The 7,548-nt window shown below is 40.9% G+C and overlaps 1 non-coding gene across 1 annotated transcript; it reads left to right on the plus strand.

Annotated features, from left to right (window-relative positions):
- Nucleotides 1-4,814: 4,814 nt before the first annotated feature.
- LOC149467479 (small nucleolar RNA SNORD88) lies at nucleotides 4,815-4,904 on the plus strand. Its single transcript, XR_016311925.1, has one exon. It is a non-coding gene; the product is annotated as a small nucleolar RNA SNORD88 (small nucleolar RNA).
- The last annotated feature ends 2,644 nt before the right edge of the window (nucleotides 4,905-7,548 follow it).

Here is a 7,548-nt window from a genome sequence, read left to right on the forward strand (position 1 = left end):
TCTGTTTACATGTAACAATCAGTATTTTTTGCTAGAAAATGTCTTAAAACCCCCAAACATTACATATTTTTTTTAACCACTTGCCCTGCAGAGGATTTACCCCCCTCCCTGACTAGGTCAATTTTTGCGTTACGGCGCTGCGTTACTTTAACTGACAATTGCACGGTCATGCAAAGCTGCACCCAAATTAAATTTACGTCCTTTTTTTCCCTGTTTCTTGATCTTTCTTTTGGTGGTATTTTATCACCTATGCGTTTTTTATATTTTGGCTGTATAAAAAAAAAAAAAGACCGAGAGTTTTGAGAAAAAAAACTATATTTTTGACTTTTTGCTATTAAACATGTCCAGTAAAAAAATGTTAAATATCAAATTTCATCATAAATGTAGGCCAAAATGTATTCTGCTACATGTCTTTGCAAAAAAAAAAATCCTAATACGTGTAGATTGATTGATTTACATGAAAGTCATAGCGTTTACAAATGGTGTGTATATATACTGGGATTTTTCTTTAAATTTTTACTAGTAATGGCGGTGATCAGCAACTTATAGCTTGACTGCGGCTGGCATTTTGACACTGGGGGGAACTGACTTGGTGTCACTGACATCCCCAGTGACACCAATACAGTGATCAGTGCTAATAAAAAGCACTAACACTGTACTAATTGCACTGGGTAGGAAGATATTAACATATGGGGTGATCAAAGCGTTAACTGTGTGCTGGGTGTTTTACTATGGGGCTGTGTCTGTGTGCTTCACACAGACACAGACACAGCCCCATAGTAACACAGCCATGCAAAGCAGTGTGCAAGAGCTGGCAGGGAGGAGAACTGTTTGGTTTACTAACAGTTCTCCCCCCCATCAGAGATCCTCGCCAATCACCGGGCAGGGACCCGGTGATTGAAAGCCACGGCCGTGAATAACCCTATCCGAAAATGCAAAATCACGTCCATATATATTTGGGCACGAGCACAATTTTAGATTTTTTTCAGGTATTTACCAAAACATATTCAAGCTATAGTTATATAATTAATATGGGCTGAAAGTGCACACTCTCAGGTTTAACCACTTGCCCTCCTGAGGATTTACCCCCCTTAATGACCAGGCCTCTTTTTGCTACTCGGCGCTGCACTAATTCAACTGATAATTGCGCGGTCATGCAATGCTGCACCCAAACGAAATTTAAGTCCTTTTTTTCACACAAATAGAGCTTTCTTTCGGTGTAATTTGATCACCTGTGCGCTTTTTATTTTTCACGCTATAAACAAAAAAAGGCCAAAAATTTTGAAGGAAAACAATATTTTTTACTTTCAGCTATAAAAAATATATAGTAAACTCAAAGTTGGTTATAAATTTAGGCCAAAATGTATTCTGCTACATGTTTTTGGGAAAAAAAATCCCAATAAGTGTATATTGATTGCTTTGTGTGGAAGTTATAGCGTCTACAATCTATGGTATAAATACTGCAATTTACGCCATTTTTCTGCTATACAGCGCTGTGCTAGTTTAACGGACAATTGCGCAGTCATGCAATACGGTACATAAATGAAATTTACATCCTTTTCCTCCCCACAAATTGAGCTTTCTTTCGGTGGTATTTGATCGCCTGTGCATTTTTTATTTTTTGCGCTATAAAAAAAAAAGGCTGACAATTTTGAGGAAAAAAAAAACAATATTTTGGACTTTTTGCTATAAAACATGTCCAGTAAAAAAAAATGCAAAAATCAAATTTAGTTATAAATTTCTGCCAAAATGCATTCTGCGACATGTCTTTGCTAAAAAAAAACCCAATACGTGTAAATTAATTGGTTTACGTGAAAGTTATAGCGTTTACAAATGGCGGGAAAGATACTGGGATTTTTAATTTTTATTTATACTAATAATGGCGCCGATCAGCGACATATGGCGGCAATCAGCGACATATGACGGTGACCAGCAACTTATGGCGGGACTGCGGCGGACATTTTGACACTGGGGGGGGAACTGACTTGGGGTCACTGACATCCTCAGTGACACCAATACAGTGATCAGTGAAAAAAAAACACTGAAACTGTGCTAATGTCACTGGGGAGGAAGGGGTTAACATTTTTAGAATTTGCTGTGTAAGGGGAGTGTTTTACTAGGGGGCGGGGGTGTGTACTGGACGGGGGGAGGGAGGGGGGAGCTGATCGAGGGAGAGAAACTCTTCTCTCCCTCTGCAGCTTGTTGGCGAACTGTCACAGAGCAGGGCTGTGTGTAAACAATGCAGCCCTGCTCTGTGTCAGTGATCACCGCTCATTGCGGGAAACCGGCCGGTTAAAACCGGCCGTGACCCGGCGGCGAAGACCCGCTGCTGACACCCGCGGGACAGGTAGGGCGGTTGCGCACCTCACGCGCGCCCCCTACCTGTTTTGAAGGCAGCCGTTTTAAAACGTGCTTTTGCCTACGAGCGCCGCCCTGCCGCCGTTTATATGCGGTGGCTGGGTGGCAAGTGGTTAATGTGAGGCTATATACATCCAAATTAGAGGAAGGGTTTAGGAATTACAGCTCTTAAGAGTAGCCATCCCCCCTTTTTCAAGGGACCAAAAGTAATTGGACAATTGAATCAAAAGCGGTTTTATGACCAGGTATGGGCTACTCCTTCGTTATTTCTTTATCAATTAAGCAGGTAAAACATCTGGAGTTGAAGTGTGGTATTTTAATTGTTTTTATTGTAATTTTTTTTTTTACAAAGATTATCAGGGTCACAAGGACCAGATCAGTATGTGCAGAAAGTAGAGCATAGTGCAAGATTGTTGAATACAAAGTAAATAACGTGCGATATACCAAGACATGGATATCCATCAGAGTTTCTAATACACAATACATCTTCTATAACTGCTAGAAATGTATAACACAGAGGCAGATTTGTGTGTAAAAATCAATATAAAATCAATACAAGCCATAAGGATAGTATACACTTGGAAGGAACTACTTGAAAACAGTATAAAGTAATGATATGAAGGATCGGATCAGTATTTTAAGAGCAGCGATTAGAGGCATAAATAAAGCCTTAAAAGTGCATTCAGAGAGGAGCTTGTCGCCATAATTTAGCTGCATCAGTGCATGTATATGCACCAAAACGTATTCCACTGGCTAAAATAAATTACTGTTCTGGCCAGTACAATGTGTTAATGCTGTTAATTCCATACACATATGAACATGTGTAAATACACACAAAATTGAGCTTCTTTTGCACTTTATTTTTATACCATCTCCTGGCAGGATCACTGATTTATTCCCACCGTCTTTTTTTTGGGGGGGGGGGAGGCAGTTACCTAGTTTTGACAGGTACCCACTCCCACTTTCGCTCTGATCACCTAGGCAATCCAAGCGGAATGTGAGTTTCCAGAAGGCTGTGGTACGATTCACAGAGAGCAGCACGGCTCACACATGCGCAGTAGGGAGCCGGCTATAAAGCCGCAAGCTGTCAGTCAGCTTCCCACACTAATGATGCCGACTCTGGGACCCCAAAGACCCAGTGAAGAACTAGCCTGGGTGAGAGCAGTGCTGGATCCCTGGACAGGTGTCCTTTTAGTAAAAGTCCCTCCGTGCAGAGTGATGACGAGAAACCCCAACTTGTAGTCTCCCTAGCCACAGTAGCCAAGGTTTGACAGCTCTGAACTCAGATGTGCTCAGAACTTCTGGGTTCATACCTCACATGGGAATTCATTGATCTCACTGCTCACCTGATAGTTTTGGGTAGTGCTGGGCTTCCAGGAGAGAAGGGTAAGCTCAGGGCACGGCTACTACAAAGCTGGCAGACATCTGAGAAAGCAAAGCTTATGGCTGCTATTGCAGCTTTTAAAGTCCTGAAAGGGCAAATGCTGCAAGATTGCTGTTTAGTCAGAATCATTTGCTCCTTGGCTTGGCTACCCTACCTTTATGGTTATAGTATTGGAGAGATCCTGTCTCTGAACATTACGCACTATTGTCCACATGTTATTGTGCAATTTTATGTTTTCTGGAATGATTGGAAAAATTGAAATTCAACACTCCCTATGTGTTGTATTTTTCTGGCTCCATTGTGCTGCTCCCTGGACTCTACATTACTGTCAAGTGACAGCCAAGGCTATGTGAAGAGATGCATCTGAGAGTCGATGAGTTTGAAGGTTCAACTGCACACTGCAGTAGCTTCCCAGATGTAATGTAAATGCTGAAAGCTAAGTAACCAAACATAGCTCAGCACTGTAAAGGCTCTCTACTAATTTTTGCGGTCAACTAAACTTTTGATTTGTTCTCTTCCAGTGCCTAGGAAAAAATACTGCAGATGTGAATGGATTGGCAGCTTTACCTTCTGCCATCTTAGTATGATTACTCCCCAACCTTTGCTTTCTAGCTGGTTCACACTATAACACAATTCAGAAAAGGCCCGTTTCTGTGTGCCTTTCCCACACTGCATGTGAATGCACTGACCTTGCTGAAAGTTTGCTGGTGCCAGTATGGCACCCCAAATGCATTTAGCAAATGTAGCTAGTTTGTGGCCACCAATCTGCATGAACTGTGTTGCAGCTTGATTTGTAAAAGTAGTGCCTGCACTACCTTTTTTTGCATTTCCGTACATATGGCAACCCATTGAAATGGACTGGCAAAAACAAGTGCGTTCAAGTGTGAATTGACTCTTGATCCCCCTCCTGCTCCTTGTGGCATCTAGGATTGTTGAGGAGTTACTGACTTGATACATTGTGCTCACAGGGAAGCCATGCTTAGCAGGGTTTGGATTTATAGGATCTGTACACATAGAAACCACAGCTTCCCAATGAGTGGGTCATATGTATAAATGTAGTAGCTTGTGTGATCTGTCCAAATGATGCTAGCACTGGGCTCTGAATCTGTATGAAAGATACCTGTGCCCCTCTGTCTTGATATGCAGAGGGCCTGAAGGGCAGTACACAAGTGTGCTAATTATCTGACATGAATGATTAAGCTGTCAACACAAACTTTGCTACCTTGTAAATGCTATAATGTGCTTTGTACTGCATTTAAAAAGCTTTGAAGAAGGCCTTATATACTGGTTGTGTTTTTAATGTGTTATTTTCCTTTCTCCAGGTGATAGATAATGGAACAAATGCTGGAAAATTTGTCAGGTATGAGACTTCAGTCAATCCCCCCCCATTTTTTTTTCTCATTACTTTTTTTTGCTGGGTTGTCTGCAAAATCAAACATGCACATCCTGCAAATACAGCAATGTTCTTGTGTAGGGACCTGCTGCTGTGCACTTGGTCCCCCACTGCCATGTTATACACTGATATAATTGGAAGCCAGCTGTCTCTGCTAGCTTCTTGCAGCCCCCAGATATTCATGTGAGATGTTATGAGGGGGGGGGGGCTGAAAGAACCAGGGAGAGAGCTGCCCCCCTTGTGAGTTCATGTACTGTAGAGTACCTTAAAGGCCTAATGGAATGCATGTGACTATCCCTACAGCCTGTAGCAATGTACATCATTCTATCCTAAGTGAGAATCCAAGTAGTGTGGATAGGGTGCTTTGAAAAAGTATGACTGTCCAAGTGTTAGATGGAAGGGTCACTAAAGCTCTAGACGCCTATTCCTGAAGCTGCTTCCATGATTACCCACAGTGCTCTTAATGGGTAAGATTACGAAAGGCTGAAAATTCACTATTGGGAGTTACTGAATATACTAGGCTTGTGCCCCTATGGTCCAATGAGCATCTGTCTGAAAACCATAAAGTTTGAGAAATTCAAAGAAGTGGTAGGGATGAGGTCTGCACCATAATCCAACTATAGTGTCCTTTTAAACCCTTTCTGCAACTGTGCTGAATTTGGATTGGATCCTAAGTGGTTTTGCCAACATCTTCAGCTTTGATGTGGTATTAGCACAGCACAATGCCCCACCTTAACCCATTTCTCCCACATCACTGTTTGATGAATTGTCTCAGGTGAACAGTAATGGTCTTGTATCAGAATCTTCTTACCAGTTATTGGATAAATTCCTACTTGGGATCCCATTACACTGTAGATGGAAAGAGGACCTGGGACATATCTCAGAAGACATTTGGGAGAATATTATTCAGTAAACTAAATTTTCTCCCAAATTTCGCAAAAAGATTGGGATATGTGCAAATTCTTTCTGTAACAGATGTGCTCATCCACAAGGGAATCTTGTACACCTCTGACACTGCCCCAAAATGAAGAGGTATTGGGATGGGGTGATTTCAACCCTTGGTAACCTTCTTTGAATTAAATGTCAACCCACTCACCCATGTTCAGGTTATCATCCCATCAGGGAGGAGTCCTAATGACCCAAGCTCTTGTAGTTACCAGATCACTTTTTACTGCTTGCAGGGTGTTGGGTCTGGCAAAACCCCTCGGTAGAGGATTTGAACTAGACAGATGTACTGCATTTGAGATGAACAGATCTAATGAGTTCTCTTGCTTTCTAAACTCTGTTGCCTTGTCCTCCGCCATATACTCAGTGTTCTGCCTTCATTGCACCCTTTCCTGTAATCTGCTTGGTGGTGGAACATGCCTGTTTTGAGATGTAGGTTGTTCTGTTTTTGTCCTGTGAGAGATGGTCTTTGTAACTTTTTTTTTTTCTGACACTTTTACATGCAAAATCAGTATTTGCTTGGGAAAATTACTTGGAATCACCAAACATATACTGTATATATTTTTTAGAGTCCATAGAGAAAAAGGTGGCTGTTGTAATGTTTTCACACGGTATTTATGCAGTAGTTTTCATACATAATTTTTTGGTAAAAAATACACTTTTAAAGTTGTAGTAAACTCTCTCCCTTAAATTTTGCACATAAAAATGAACATAAAAAAAAAAACTACTCATCGCTGTATTTAGATGTCATCTTACTTGTTCTGTTGCCTTGTAATCTGTCTCGTTCTTTATATTGACATTATGGTGCATCTCTCCCCTGATTCACAGCACGCTCTTTGTGCCGCCAGTCTATTGAGAAGTGTGCCGTGTACGTAATGGCTGAATTATAAAACACAATGTGTTAGAACAACTTAATATAATGACGTAGTTTAAAAAAAAGAAAAAGAAAAGATGCATTGGAGGGGGAAAGTTTACTACCGCTTTAATGAATTATAATGCAAAAAGCTATTTTTATAACCCAAGTTTGTGATAGAATAAAAAAGATGTTATGCTAGTAAAATTGTGCATGTTTGCAGAATGGCAACAAACTGCTTAATCTCCATAGGCAATGCTTTAAGCATTTTTACAGGCTACCACTTTAATGTTACAAAGGAATTTCAGAGCTAGAATCAATGCTCTCACTAGGACATTCGCGGTGATACCTCATGTGTGGCGTGAACACTATTTACATATGTGTGCATGACCTACATATGTGTGTGTCTGCGCATGAGCAAGGGGGGACAGGGGTCCTTTAAAAAAAATTTTACACTGTCCCTTTAACTTTTTTGATCACTTTCTTGATCACTTTCTTGCACAGGAAATGTAAACACACCTTGTGAAAGCAATAAGCATGACATGTCCTTTTTATTGAGACATCTGGGGTCTATAAGACCCCAAATCTCTCATCTACCCTTGAAAGCAATGATAA

The sequence above is a fragment of the Staurois parvus genome, unplaced genomic scaffold (assembly GCF_062004578.1).
Source record: "Staurois parvus isolate SC_StPar_1 unplaced genomic scaffold, SC_StPar_1.0 ptg000108l, whole genome shotgun sequence".
Lineage (NCBI taxonomy): Eukaryota > Metazoa > Chordata > Amphibia > Anura > Ranidae > Staurois > Staurois parvus.